Source organism: Notamacropus eugenii, chromosome 3 (genome assembly GCF_028372415.1).
Source record: "Notamacropus eugenii isolate mMacEug1 chromosome 3, mMacEug1.pri_v2, whole genome shotgun sequence".
Taxonomy (NCBI): Eukaryota; Metazoa; Chordata; class Mammalia; order Diprotodontia; family Macropodidae; genus Notamacropus; species Notamacropus eugenii.
The window spans coordinates 207,531,762-207,547,146 of NC_092874.1; the positions used below are offsets into that span (position 1 = coordinate 207,531,762).

The 15,385-nt window shown below is 37.6% G+C and overlaps 1 protein-coding gene across 15 annotated transcripts in view; it reads right to left on the minus strand.

Annotated features, from left to right (window-relative positions):
- Positions 1-15,385, minus strand: part of MICAL3 (microtubule associated monooxygenase, calponin and LIM domain containing 3) — a 241,424-nt gene that overhangs the window by 183,022 nt on the left and 43,017 nt on the right. For 14 of the 15 annotated variants that reach the window (XM_072654166.1, XM_072654164.1, XM_072654160.1 and 11 more), the window contains exon 2: positions 8,402-8,498. The exons of the other annotated variant lie outside the window; for it this stretch is intronic. The gene's annotated coding sequence lies outside the window, so the exon portion shown is untranslated. The remainder of the gene's footprint in view (positions 1-8,401; positions 8,499-15,385) is intronic. 15 annotated transcript variants of the gene reach the window in all.

The following is a 15,385-nucleotide window of genomic DNA, read 5'->3' on the forward strand; positions in this document are numbered from 1 at the left end:
CCCCATCTCTAAACTTGATAAATCAAATCTCAAAATAAACAAGAAAGAAGTTAAGGAGCTGAATAAAACTCTGGATAAGGTAGATATGATAGATCTCTGGAGAAAACTGAATGGAGATAGAAAGGAATATACCTTTTTCTCAGTGGTACATGGCACATAAACAAAAACTGACCATGTACTAGGCCATAAAAACCTTACAATCCAGTGCAGAAAGGCAGAGATAGTCAATGCATCCTTTTCAGATCATAATGCAATAAAAATTATATGTAATCAAAGGCCATGGAAATATAAACCAAAAACGAATTGGAAACTAAACAATCTAATCCTAGAGAATGAGTGGGTTAAACAACCAGTTACAGAAACAATCAACAACTTCATTCAAGAGAATGACAATAATGAGACACCCTAGCAAATCTTATGGGATACTGCAAAGGCAGTTCTTAGGGGAAGTTTTATGTCTTTGAATGAATAAAATAGAGAAACAGAAGCTCAACGAATTGGGTATGTAGCTGAAAAAGCTTGAAAAAGGACAAATTGAAAATCCCCAAGTAAATACCAAATTAGAAATACTGAAAACCAAAGGAGAGATTAATAAAATTGAAATTAGGACCTGAATGGCTAAGTTCATAGAGGGTTACCACTAAATTGACTGCAGGGTGATTGTGTTAGCTACAGCTCCTCTCAAAGATCATTTACGTTGTAGAAGAGTTGGGCTCTACATAGAAAAAAAAACCATGAAGAAATCAAATCTGTGAAGAGTTGAAAAAGCTATAAACATTTTAAAAGAAAGTAAAACTATCAACATCACTTTAAAAAAAATGTAAATTAGCTCCAGCTAACTTTACTGGGTAAATAAAAATATTCAGACATCAATAACATATTACTTTACAAATAGATCAAAGATGAAGGGGAAGAGGAAGTCAGTCACTGATCTATCTTTGTTATACTACAAAGATCAACAGGAACAAGCTATGAAATGTTACTGATCTAGTAAACTTTATTAACCCTACAAATCTACCCTTCTTTCCCATTCCAGAACTGTCCCCCACAGTAGAGGGTAAAATTATAATGTTTTTAGCCCATAATTCAAAACAAATTTTAGCAGATGGGTATAATGAACACTGATTCCAAAGACAATTAAAAAAAAAGGTTTGGGTGTCAAAAATGTCCCTTGGTCTAGAATAATGCTGTCATGACTAATTTTAACAGAAATGATGGGATATAAAGTTTATCACAGGGTAAGGCCACTCCTGAATCTGTGCAATTAAGTATTATTTTCTTCCATAGGGCTCTTTGCTCCTGCTGCAATCACAATGGCATTCTGTATTTTCAGTGAAGACCTTTAGGGCAACAAGGAACAGAGAATATACCACATGATTCCAAAGAGATTAAAAAACAAGAAAAGAAAAAGAAAAGGCCTCTATGCATAAAACTATTTTATAGCAGCATTTTTTGAAATATCAAAGATCTAGAAATTGAGGAGGCACCTCTCAGTTGGGGAATGGCTGAACAAATAATAAATGAATGCCAGAACGATGCCAGAAGAAATTAGGAAAATGTTTTGGGAAAGAATTTATGAACTGATGCAAAGTGAGACAAACCTAGAGAACTGATACTATAACATCGTAAAGGTAACTTTGAAAAACCTAACTCTGATCAATACCATGACCAACAATAATTCTAAAAGGTTGATGATTAAGCATGATACCTACTTTTAGATAAAGAGATTTATTCAAGAAGCAGAATAAGACACATTTTTGTACATGACCAATAGAGGAATTTGTTTTGCTTAGATATACATATTTGGTATAAGGGTTCTCCTCCCCCCCCCTTTGGAAAGAAGGATGATAGGAGGAAAATAAAATAAAAGCTAACTGAAAAGAAAAACTTAAAGACACACACACACACACACACACACACACACACACACGGGAAATTATACTAAGAGGGCCAATTCAGTCCACAGTGCTCCCTGAGTAAATACTGTACTCATTTAGAACTATGCTTAAAAAAAAAAAAAATCACTAAACTGCATACTCCTGGTTCCAGTGAAATATCACTACTAGAGCTATACTCCAAAGCATTTAAGGAAAGAGGAAAAGGACCCTTATGTGAAAGTACACATACAGCACGATTTTTTGTTGTTATTGTAGCAAAAAATTGGAAACCATGAGGCAAAGGGGTGCCTATCAAATAGGGAATCCTGATCAAATTACATGTAATGAAAATTATTGTGCCGTAACATGACAAAATGGGCAGTTTCAGAGAAGCCTGGGAAGATCTGAATAAACGGATGCAGTCAAGTGAGCAAAATCAGAACAATTTATAGAATGACAATATTATAAAGAAAAACAACTCTTAAAGACTTCAGAACTCTGAATGACAAACCATGATTACATATGAGCAATGAGGAAAGCTGCCACCCTCCTGACAGAAAGGATGGACTCCACATGCAGAATAAGGCATGTTTTCAGAAACAGACAACACGAGAATTTGTTTTGCCTGAATATGTATATTTATTACAAAGGATTTTTCTTTCTTCCTCCTTTAGCCCCCACCATTTGGGATTAAGATGGGAGGAAGAAAAGGCCTAGGGAGAGGGTAGGAAAAGAAAAAAGATGAAAAAAAGGTAACTTTGGTATTGTAGGGTTTTGTTTTTAATGCATGGAAGAAAACAGAAGGAACTAAAACAAAAAGAATCACAGATAAGCAGGACACCTTTAAAATTACATGTTGAATATATTTTTTTAAAAATCGAGCTGCATATAGAGATCTACAGTTTCATGTACACTGCCTTTTTTTCTGCCCTATTGAATATGGAAACTCATTTTGTCTGGTGTTAAATTCAGAATTTAAGAAAAAAAATACTGTGTTCCTATGCTTTCCCAAATTTATCAGGATCTATCAGATAGCTCCCAAGCTCATTAGGTTGAAATGCTGGAAATTGGTGAGAAAGATTTGGCTTAGGAAGAAGGACAGCCCTGGAAGGATTGTCCCTTGTGAGCAATCTGGGACAAAGGATCACACTATACATGGTAAGTGTTTCCTGGACTTACAAATTAAAAAAAAAGAAAAAGAAAAAAGAAAATTCTACACACTCATACTACTTTGCCAAATGCAAATAAATATCCTTGGAAACATCCATCAGAAGAAAGGTGCCATCAAAAATATTAGACATACATGAGTATATCGTGATAATTTGGATTCTTTTTTGAGCATGGTAAGTCAGAGAAGCACCAAATTTGGTGTTAGAGACCTGAAGAGCCTGATAGTCACTCAACAAAACCTGCCTTATTTGGTGTCAATCAAGCTCCCTTTTAAGAGAGTCACTAAAACAATTTCTCTAACTTAGACAAAATAATGGTGATAGCAAAATGTCAGGCAGTAATATTCTATGGATTGCTATCCTCCAATCATTGAACGAGTGCCACATCAACACCTGGCATTTCTGAACAACTGAATTTAATTGTGAAAACAGGGTTTCTTTTGCCCTTTCCTTATTCTCCCAGATGCTAAACTACCTGCCTCTCTGAAATTACATGGGTACATGTTCTAAGGGCAAGCAAAGTAGGATATTTTGCTGTTTTTGTTTTAGTATAATCAAGTGCCTCTGATTGCCTTTATCAACCAAGAGTCTTTACTAGGAGTATAAAACAGCAACAAGAGCTTCTTTAACTAGAAACAGTATATGTATTTGTATTGTTAATGTGATTAAAGATCTTCCCCACCCATTGATAGGCCTGCTCATTAGGGGGAGTTTGATTGGGGAACATTTGTGGGAAGAACCTTTTGTTCTCAAGGGTTGGGCTGCCCTCTGGCTCTAAAAAAAAGTATAAATACTCTGAGGGGGTGAGGTTTAGGGGCTTAGTTTTTGGAAGAAGCTTTATGTGCCAGATGAGACTCTAGGAAACTGCTAAGGAGCCCCCTGGCTTTGAAAACCCAGATGTTGGTGCTTCCCTCTCTGGGAACTATTGTCAGACAGTTGACCTGTCTGTTGATTTGTGATATATGTATTGCTTATGCCAGACAGTTTGGAAGCGCTGTCTGTTGATTTCCTGAACTAAGTGAATGTGTTTGATTAAAGGAGATTGCTAACCCCTCAAAAGTTGCCTTTCCTTTTAGAAAAGCAGATTGAAGAACCTGTGATAGCAGGCTCCCCTGTGTATGTTGGGGTGTTTACTATGCAAGGCCCTTGACAGAACTGTGTCATTTTTACCTTGTACCTCCAGTGCCTTGCACAGTAGCTGGCACATAATAAATATTTGTGGATCAATTACCATCTGATTCCATGTCAAAAACTCAGTACAAATGAAGAGAAAAATAATCTTAAGTATCCTGAAACAAGATGAACAAATTCCCATGGGAGCTCACTATTGCCTTCTTGCAAAGTACAAAATAACCAACTTAGCCCAGATCATGGAAAAATAAGCCACATACTTTCTGTATTCTTTTCATCACAGAAGAAAAGCAGCAAATATGGCAAAGCAGGAGAAAGCAGTAAAGCCCAGCTCTCCTCTACAACTACTCAAACGAAAACCTAAAAAGAATATCAGACTGAGTAGTGACAGGGAAATTCAAGGAATGAGACATTCTTCCAGGCCAGGTCAGCATAAGGAATCAGAGGTCTGTCAGCACTAGGGACAGTCTAGCCAGGAAAGTGCCAATTCAGGCCTTGAAGGAAGCCTACGTACGTGTACCAGAGTAAGAAGAGGTCAGAGATTCAGCAGATACGGTCTTGAAGATGTGCTGTGCACAGGAACCAAAAAGCAGCCCTGTTGATTTAGTCCCGGCAAGGGGTCAATAAACACTGAGGAAGGGATTTGCATTGCAGGGGCGGCATGGAAGGGTTGTATGCCTGAATTAGGCGAGAAGCAGAAACAAGAGACAGTTATGTGGCTATGACCTTGGCGCAGGGACTCTGATTCAGCTCCATGCCTGCTCTGAGGCCTGTAGCTAAGTAACCACGGCAGAAACCAGAGACCAAAGTGAACCTGCAGCTCAGTTGTTCTAAACCCACAGAGCTTTCCATATAGCTGAAAAAAAGTGGAAAAGTGTAGTGGAACATCAGCAGGAACAAACCTTTGGTTCTACGGTCCCAACCCAAACTGGAGTCAGGAGCTTCAAAAGCTTAGATCAAGAAGTAAAGGAACACTCAGACTTCATCCTGGATTGAACCACTCTGGAGGTGCTGAAAATTTGCAGGTCCCAGGCCTGAACAACCCTTGTGATACCCTAAAGAACACAGCATCCGATACCCAGAGAAGGCAGCAGCAGGAATTGCTGCTTAGACATTCTCTCCAGAAGTTCATAAAGCCTGGTCCTAACACAAATGGCAAACCAGAAAGAAAGGCTGAAACAAACAAACAAAGACTGGATGAAGGGACACTCATCACACAAATCCAGAAAAAGAGAATGACTACAAATCATCTGGAGAAAAACCTCAAATTAAAATATTGGTCACAAAGTCAACTAGAATTCCTGGAGGAAATGAAGCAAGAGCTTAAAAAGAAAAAAAAGTTAAATGACTTTACAAACAAAATGAGGTTGCTAGAGGAGAGAACTGGAAAAGAAATGAAGTGATTTGGAGGAAAGACTTGGAAGAAGAATTAATAGCTTAGGACAAGAGGTATAAAACATTACCCAAGGAATAGACTCTTTTAAATATTTGAATGGATTAATTAGAAGTTAATGACTCTGTGAGACAACAGGAGATATTAAAACAAAATCAAGAGATGAGATGAGAAGAGACAAGGCATGAAGAGAAAATAGTGTCTCATTTTAAAGATAAAAGATTTGGTTCTTGTTAAAAACAGAGATGCTGATCAGTGGAATGAATCAGGTAAACCATAAAGTGAAGCAGCTAAATCTAGTACTATCTTTAGGTGAGTCTGATCATGCACTATTTTCCTCCTTACCATGCACATTCAGAAAGTATCTCTACAAGGGTAAAAAAGCTACATACCTACCACGTCCAGTTAAAATTACAGCAGTCTTGAAGCAGAGGCATAAAGGCAGATAGTTTAGTAGACAATGCAGAGGAATGTGGCATGGCATGCTTCCATATAGTGATTTTTTTTCTGTTTTTGGAAAAGTTTATAAAGTTTAGAAGTGGAGCCAACAATCCATGACAAAGTCTGATCCCAGACCAGCTCTGCAAGTAGCAAGTAGATGGAGCTCCCCTGTCAAGCTACGGACAGAAAAGGGAAGATGGTTGTAGGTAGGACTTTACAACCTGTCTGAATAACAGTTGCTGAGCTGAAAAAATCTGAAAGCCTTCTATTAATTAAAATTTGAAAAACTTCTATTAATGGAACAGAATTTTCAAGTTCTGCTTATGTGAACTAAATTGTCTAGGATTTTAAATTAAAAGAGGAGGAAGAGATTAAATGAGAGTGGAAAGGGGTGGAAAACAGTAGGTAGGAAATATAGAAGGAAAAGAAATTTTTTTCAACTTGATTCTAGGATAAAATGTCCAATCAAAAGCACAGGGTTTGGAGAGAAAGTAAAGGTGGCTTACAAAGGCAGCACAGATACACCTGGATATTTACCATATCGAATTCCAATACTGCCACACTACTTCTTTCTCATGTACATGCCAACCATCTGATCTATGAACCTATTCAGAATCTTTCTTTGAATTGCCCCACCAAAAAAAAAAAAAAAGAAAAGAAAAAAATCAGGAAAACTGTCCCGACAGAAAGAGCTGAGTAGTGTTCCAGAGACGTGACAAAGTGGTGTGCCTAATCTCAAAGCCAGTGTATGTTTTGTAAGGGAAAATGTAAACCAGCTGTAATGTTCTGTCTCCTCTAGGGTGAAGTTACACCACAACCCATCTAAAGATAGTCCAGTGATTGTATGTTTTCAGGGAAGCACAGAATTAAGCTCTGCCTAAGCAAGCTAAATAGGGCCATGGGGTGTGAGTGACTGAGGCTGTAGGAACAAGCTTCAGAGTTTCCTTTCACATGACAAATCAAAGCCCTGGCTACTCAAGACAGATAAATATAGCCCAGTTTCACCACAACAATTCCATGGACTGGGAACAAAGGTATGACAAAGTCTATGTTCCACCAACAATTCCTCCTGCAAAACATACAACAGCTCAGATTACTGAACTGGTTTGATTTATTGGGTAGAAACTTTTGGGGGTGTTTGATAAGGCCCATGAGAACATAGACTTTTTAAGACACCTACATAAAGAATGCCAAATTGTAAGGCTGGATTCTGAGTACCTTCCCTGAAGTAATCCTTTTGCTCCTGCACCAAGACAACCTAATGAAAATGAAATATAAACATCAGTTCATGTATGTAGATGCTTCAGAAACGATTACCACAGACTTCTCATGGAAGAGAGTGTCCGAGGACACCATGTAAAAAGAACATCATCCTGATTGCCACAGGAAGCCCTAACTCACTTAGACTAAAGTTCTTTAAGCAAAGCCTTCCCAGGTTAATTTATCTGTTTTAGGAGGCCAGATACAGGAAACTTCTCCATCAGGTATTGTTTTCAAAGGCTTGGATCTGTGGATAAAGACCTTGAGAGAGATGTATACTGAGAGGTACTCAAGTGCTTTTTCTCACTGCCTTCTAAACTCTCTAAAGTCTGGTTCCAATTCAAACGGCTCTCCCCAAAGTTACCAAAGATCTCTTAATTGCCAAATCTAATGGCCTTTTCTCAGTTCTCATTCTTCTTGACCTCTATGACTGTTCTTTAACTCTATGACCACTTTCTTCTGGATACTCTCTCCTCTCTAGGTTGTGACATTGATATTTCCTGGTTGTCCCCCACCTATCTGACGACTCCTTATCAGTTTCCTTTGCTGGATCTTCATCTATGCCACTCACGCTAACTGTGGGTGTCCTCTCAGGCTTTGACGGGAACCCTCTTCTTTTCTGCCTCTGTACTAAGGGTTCCTAAACTTATTTTTTATGTCATTACAGCAGTCTAACAAAACCTATAGACTTTTCAAAAAAAAAGTTATTAATTTTTTTCCTAAAGGCTGAGTCTCCATGTCTCACTCAGACTAGAAGTGCAAGAGCTCTTCTTGAGCATGATAGATACTACTACTGATTAACCCCTGAGCTTTGACTTGATTCTTTTCCAGTCTGGGCCAGTTCACTCCTTCTCAGGCAACCTGGTGGCCTTTCACTCTCTGGGGCTCAGTATATTGATGCCAGACTTAGTGAAGACACTGGGTCAATCGAGCCCTCTGAAGCTCAGAATTCCTGAGCTCAACAGATCTGTCAGCTTAGCCTCCCTGGGCGCTGGAATTATAGACATGTTCCACCATGCCCAACACTAATGCTTTTTAAATGTGTAAAATAAAACACCTAAGATTAGAAAGGAAACAAATTATACCAAAATACAATTATCAAAATAATTTTTAAAACCAGGTTTACATACCCCAGGATAAGAACCCCTGCTTTTATACTGTCTTGATTGGTGATCACATCAGCTCTGATGAGTTCAATTATCATCTCCTAAGCTTTCCATTTTCATCCTTGAATGAGTGAAAAAGCCTTTATTAAGAGCTTTGCCAAATGCTTTGCTAACAAACTCCCTAAAAATCAGAATAGATCAAATTGAAGTTAATGATTTGAGAAGACCACAAGAATTTTTAAAAACAAAATCAAAACACTAAGAAAACAGAGGGAAATGTAACATAACACTTCAAAAACAAATTACCTGGAAAACAAATAAAGGGACAATAACTTAAGAACCATGGATTACCTGAAATCTATAACAAGGACAAAAAAAGAAACTGGATATCATATTCCAAGAAATCATTAAAGAAAACTGCCTAGATATTGGTACATGATGATAATATGAAAATAGAAAGAATCATTGATTATTTCCTGAAAAGAACCTCCAGAATGAAAACTCTCAGGAATGCTATTGCCAAACTAACAAATATTGAGAAACCACAGTCAGAATCATACAAGATTTATTGGCTTCTATTAAAAAGAGGGGATACCATGGAATGAGATATTCCAAAATGTAAAATATAAAAATCTATAACCATAAATTATTATCTTACATGGAAAAAACTTGGATCATCGATGAAATTGAGAACTTTCAAATGTTCTTGATAAAAAAAAGCTGGAAAGAAACTGTGAAATATAAATGCAGGAGTTGAGAAAAATAAAATTAAAAAAAGTAAATAACTGGAAAGGACTCTATAGGGATGAACTGTTTACATTGTAAAGGGAATGTCTTTGTTTAGTACAGTGGCTAGGTACTATGCCCCTAAAGTTACTAAACCGTACATACCTTTTGATTCATTAATAACACCACCAAGTCTACATCTTAAAGAGATCAAAGAAAAGAACACACATGTACAAAAATATTTATAGCAGCTCTTCTGGGATGACAAAGCACTGGAAATTAAGACAGTGCGCATCAATTGGGTACTAGCAGAACAAATTATGGTATATGAATGTGATGAAATACTCTTTTCCTCAACTATGAAGAAATGATGAAGGGGAGTTTCAGAAAAACCTGGGATAATTTGTATGAATTTATCCTTACACTGAGCTTAAATTTACTTTCTTTTTTGCAACTTTACAAACAATTAGTACAAGTTTGCAACTTTAACCCACTGTTCCTAGTTTAGTTTGGTCCCAAAGGGTAAAAAAGATAGGCTTAGTTTGTCATCCAAATGATAGCCCATTTCCCACCCCAGTATAGAGTTCTGATGGATTACAGGATTCAACGTAAGGCAGTTTACCTTAATTATGGCTGAATTCCCTACCCCACTGTGAAAAAGGGGCATTCTAAAGTTATCAACTTGCTAACAAAAAATCTAGGCAAGCCACAATTTTAAAAACATTATGAGAAAAAGAAGATGAAACCAACAATGGAAAATTCAATAACTACTTCCCAAATAAACAAATTCCTAGTCTTTTTTTCCCCAGATCAATTCACATAAGGGGCTCCCTTTTATTCAGGTCCCTACCTTCAAACTAGGAAGTTTTAGCAAGTCTGCTAATTCCCTCCCTCCCAGATCAGCAGCTGCTCTTCTACTCAGCTCTGTTCTAATCCTAGTTAGCTCCAAGAATCAGGCCCTTGAGATCTTCTCAGACCCAGCTTTTCTTCCATTCTCTTATCTCTTCAGCTTGACAATATCTTATTACAGAGAGAACAGCTTCCACAAAGTTCAAATGCTCAGCCTCCTACAATGAGATCCAACTTTTAGGGGTCTGAGATCTTACAGAAAGCATAGTTGCTGGTGCAACTGGTCAGCATTTGTGTTTGATGCACAACACAATGCTGATTCTCCTCACTTCTACTAAACTCAGACATAGCTTTTATGTCCCTTTCCATATTTTTTTCCTCTAGGCTACTGTAAATATCTCCAGTTCTTTCAACTAATCCTCATGGCATGACCTCAAAGTCCTTTACAATTCTGGTTATCCTCCCTTCAGATACTTTGCAGCTTACGAATTTCCTTGCTAAAATGTGGTATCCAGAACATACAACATACTAACAAGGAATCAATCATTAAGCACCTATTATAGACTGAGCCCTGTGCTGGGGACGATGGACACAAATATAAAATTGGGATGGCAAACTGATTAAAAGCAGGGTCATTCTACTATAACTTCCTCTCATTCATGACATTGCTTCTCTTAAGGCAATCTAAGAGTTTTTGGTTTTCAAAGAAGACGTGTACACACTTATGCTAACGTTGTGGTCTGCTGGGATCTGCGGAGGTCATTTTTAGATAAACTACTATCTAGCCAGAGCTCCCTCATTTCACATGTCCAATGTTAATGTTACCCATTCGATGCCATTTGTGGATTCAATAAGCATACCACCTTTATTATGCCTTTTTCCAAGTTTCTGACAAGAAATATTAAATAGCATGGCATTAAGCACAAGTCCCTGACGTATTTTACTAAAGAGCAATTTATACCATTAAAATGTGAGTTCGTTGAGAGCAGGAGCCATGTTTTTTGCCTTTCTTTGTATAATCCAGCTCTTAGTATTAGGCCAGGCATACAGCAAGGATAATGTTTGTTGATGGATTTCAAGCTTACTTCAAATCATTAATGACTATTCTTTGAGTGCAGTCATTCAATCAAGTCCCAAATCACCTAACTATAATATTGTCCAGCCTGTATCTCTGCAACCTGTCCACAAGAACAGACTAAAATTTTCTCAAATACTTTGTGAATAACTAGGTAAACCATAGCTAAAGCACTCCACCAGTCTATTGATTATTAAAAATTTAAAAAAGGAAAATTAAGTAAGTCTGGTATGACCAAATTTTAATCTATATTGACTTTCTGTGATCACCACATTGATTTTTAGATGTTTGTTAACCATCCCTTTAATTCTAAATTCTGCCACAAACACAAGTTCAGCTCCCTGGCCTACACTTCATTATAGGAACCACTCTCTTCCCCTTTCAGTAAAGTGAGGGCCATCTCTAGTCATCCTGATCTACATATCTTGCCACTGGACGCAGATGGCTCTGAAGGAGAAAGTGAGGCTGGTGATTTTTGCAATCCTTCACCTAAATCCAATTCTCTTGCATGTCATGGCATCACCACCTCTTCAAGATTGGAGAACAACAATCTGTGAGCAAGAGTAAGGGCTGTCCCACTGGGACCCTACTGGAAATGGCCAGCTGGACAACACAGCTCCTTTTCTCTTCCTTCCTTCCTTTACTTCCCTTCTGTTCACACACAGTATCATAGCTTTACCTGTGGGCGTTCTGCCCAAAGGAATGTCGATTTTGATTGCTGACCCATGGATCGATGGATCAAAAGATACCTTAAGGTTTACTGGCTAGATTTTTTTCTTAAGCATTATGCCTTAAACCTAATTCACTCTGCCTCTCACTGATTGGCCAGCAACAGGTCCCAAGCCAAGTCCCACTTGGTCATTGTTAGGGCCCTGATTGGCTCAGAGTGAATGTAAACAGTAATTGTTTCCTTTTGGCCAGAAACTCTAAGGGTCTTCTTCTCCCAGATGTTTGGTTTTTTGATCAGATAAAAGAGGTCAGTTTCTGCCTCATTTCTTACCTAGACTTAATCAATGAATGGGTTTTCCCTCAGTCAAACTGAGACAAGTGAAAGACCTTAACTTGAAAAGGCCAAGGTCTCCCACTGCATCCCATCCTGATGTACATCTTGCCAACGGACCTAGATGGCTCCTAGAGGAGAAAGTGAAGCTGATGATTTTGCACAGCTCTCCCTCACTTAAATCCAATTCACTTGCATGTTATGGCATCACCTCCATGACATCAGGGCCTTCTTTGAGAAGGAAGGATGAACAACAAAGAAAAGCATCCCTTTGCTTTCTCTAATACTTTGGCAACTGTCCTATTTCGGAAAACCTTTCATCAGAGATAACTGTATAGTTTACCAAAAACATTTGCCTCCTAGGATATATTTCATTTGGAACTGCTAGCTTGAATCTACCAAGGGCAACATGGGCAGAGATCTCTTACTACATCTTGCTAACTTGGGTTTCAGTGCCTCAGTGGTCATTTTTGTTCTATCCTTTCCAGCCTAGATCTCCCTGGCAGAGAAAACAGAATTAAAATAATTACTGAAAGCTCCACCATCCATATTTCACTTATTCCATGGCTAGATCTCTCTTAATTGATCCTTGCTGACATTACTTCACACACACACACACACACACACACACACACACACACACACACACACACACACACACACACTGTTGTCCTTAGTTTTCCTTTTCAGTAGTTCTTCTGGGTGTGGTGATTTGAATTCACTGAGGACAGTTCTCTTGCTATCTCCCTACTTACTATCTTGATTAACTTGCTTGATTATTGATATTATCTTGATTAGCCTGCTTGGTACCAACATCATTGTATTTGACCTGAGTTTTGTGGCCTTTTAAGTACTATTTTTATTTACGCTACTTTGGTCATCACTTATATTGTTCTTCTGGCTCTGCTTTCTTCACTAAATCTCTTCATACAAATGTTCCCACACTTCTCTGAATTCTTCATTTTTATGATGAAATAGGATTCTGTTACATTCACAAAGCACAGTTTGTTCAGATATGCCCCAATCACTGGGCACATATTTTGTTCTTAGTTTTTTGTTATTACAAATAATGTGGCTTGTAAACTAAAAAGATATATACTAACAGGCAGAAATCCAAGAACTATAGAGAGGTAGCAATCAGTTGGAACTGATTTAACATCTGTGTGCTAGGTGCTGTTCTAAGTCATGGAATTACAAAAGTATCTGCCCTCAAAGACATTCTACTAGCAGAGAAACATAGCAGAGGACACTTGGGTAAAGACCAGAAATATTAGAAGTGATGCTACACCAGATACCACAACCTGAAAGGAAAGAAAAGGGATGAGTTCAAGAAATAGATCACAAGCCTAGCATGGAAGCAAAATAAAATAGCAATGGAGAACTCCAAGTTTTCAGATACGTACTGGACCCTTTCCTCTCTGATATATATATATTGTCAGATTTTTTTGGTTGGTTTTGCTGAATTTTTTTCCCCTTCTTTTTGTTACAGGGAATGATCTTCAGGGAGAAGAACTGGGAGGTATACAGGGAAACTTCAAGTGATGGAGAAAGCAGAATCTGTAAAAACAGCATACAAGAATATTGGACTAATTCAAACAAGATGAAATTTAATGAGGATAAAGTGATTTCACTGGGTATAGGAAACTCCTGGGTGAGAAAACTCCCTCTATCAATGCCGGTGAATATCTTAAAGAGCTGTGTAGAACACTGAGAATTTATATGACTTGCCAGTATGTGGATCCCAACCACATTTGGAGTAATATGCTCCACTGTGGGCACCATGTTTTAGGAAGCGCACTGATAACAATGGATAATATCCAAACAAAAGTGACCGTGATGGTGAAGGTCTTTAAGAGTATTTCCATGTAAGGAACTGGGATGGTAAAGTTAAAGAAGACTTTGGATTTATTTGTTATTTTTAAGAATCTAAAGGACTATGATATGAATCAGATTCAATCTGCTTGGTCCTTCAGGGAACAACTATGATCAATAGATAGAAATTGCAGAATAGCATATTTAGGCTAGGTGTCACAAAAATCTTGCAGCTTTTCTAAACTAGGTTGGACTGTGCTGAAATTTACTAGATTTCTCATTTTAGAGTTCTTCAAGTGAAGGCTTAAAAGACCTTGCCTTTGCATATACTGTAGTGACAATTCCATTTCAGATATGGATTAGACTAGATGGCTTCTAAGGTCCCTTCTAACTGAGAATCTATATATTTTCTTTCTAATCAACTGTCGGCCTTTGATTTCAAATAACGTTTTTATCAAATCTATAAAAAAGAACCAAGAAGCAACTCAACAATAAAGTTTTGTGAAGGGTCATTACAATAGGAGCTCTGTCCCTAGTAAAAAACAGTACAGGAAGACACTAATTTCTACTGAAGCAAAGGGGATTTAAGTTAAATGGAATTTTCTTGGTGATAGGAGACCCTTGTGAACTGTATTCCTCTTAAGATAATGAAAGAGATTTTTGGGACCACAATAAGCCATTCAGCCAGCTCTGAAGGGGGAAGGGAGAAATGACTTCTCAAGGTCCCAATACAATCAAACAGACTATTCTAGCTCATCTCATGGTGCTACTTGCAATTAGTAGCTCCCTAAATGGAGAGATATATCATGCTCAGACGGGGTTTTACCACCAACAAATTAAATAATAGTTTACATGAAAGAATTTTACACATATCATCTTATTTCATCTTTACAAGTGTTATTATCTCTATTTTACAGAGATGAGTGAGCCTAATTTACCAGCAGCCAAATAGGCAGTGACAGTCAGAATTCTGAGGGTGGTCTGACTTTAAGGCCATAATTCCTTCTACTATACCAAGCTGCCTTTCCATAAACCTCCAAAAGCCTTCGAGGTATGATGACTATGTGAGGTGGCCACAACCCAAGTATAGTCCTAATCAGATTAAAACGTAACTGGGAAATGTTTAACAAAATTTTTAAAACCATAAATAATGTTAATTTATAGTTTTCTAACATGCAGCTTGCAGGGATCCATATCTATTTGAGTTTGACATTCCTAGCATAGATATTATACAACCAGACCTCACATTTAATATATAAATATACCCACCGCTTTTCCCTTCCAGTTAAAATTTATTTTAAAATCTACCTTAGTTTGTCAGTTAGCACTTCAGCATAGCTTACTCTAGGTATTCAGATAAAAAAAAAAAAACGCTTGCCAACACTAAACATGAGTGTCAGTTCAATATTATTTATTAACCCCAAGACTTACTATTTTTTTCCACTATCTTCCAATTCATTTTGTGGCATACTTTAGGTCCAATCAATGATATATATATTTTTTTAAATTAAAGAGGTGGCCAAAATCATCTCTGTAAAGATTTCCT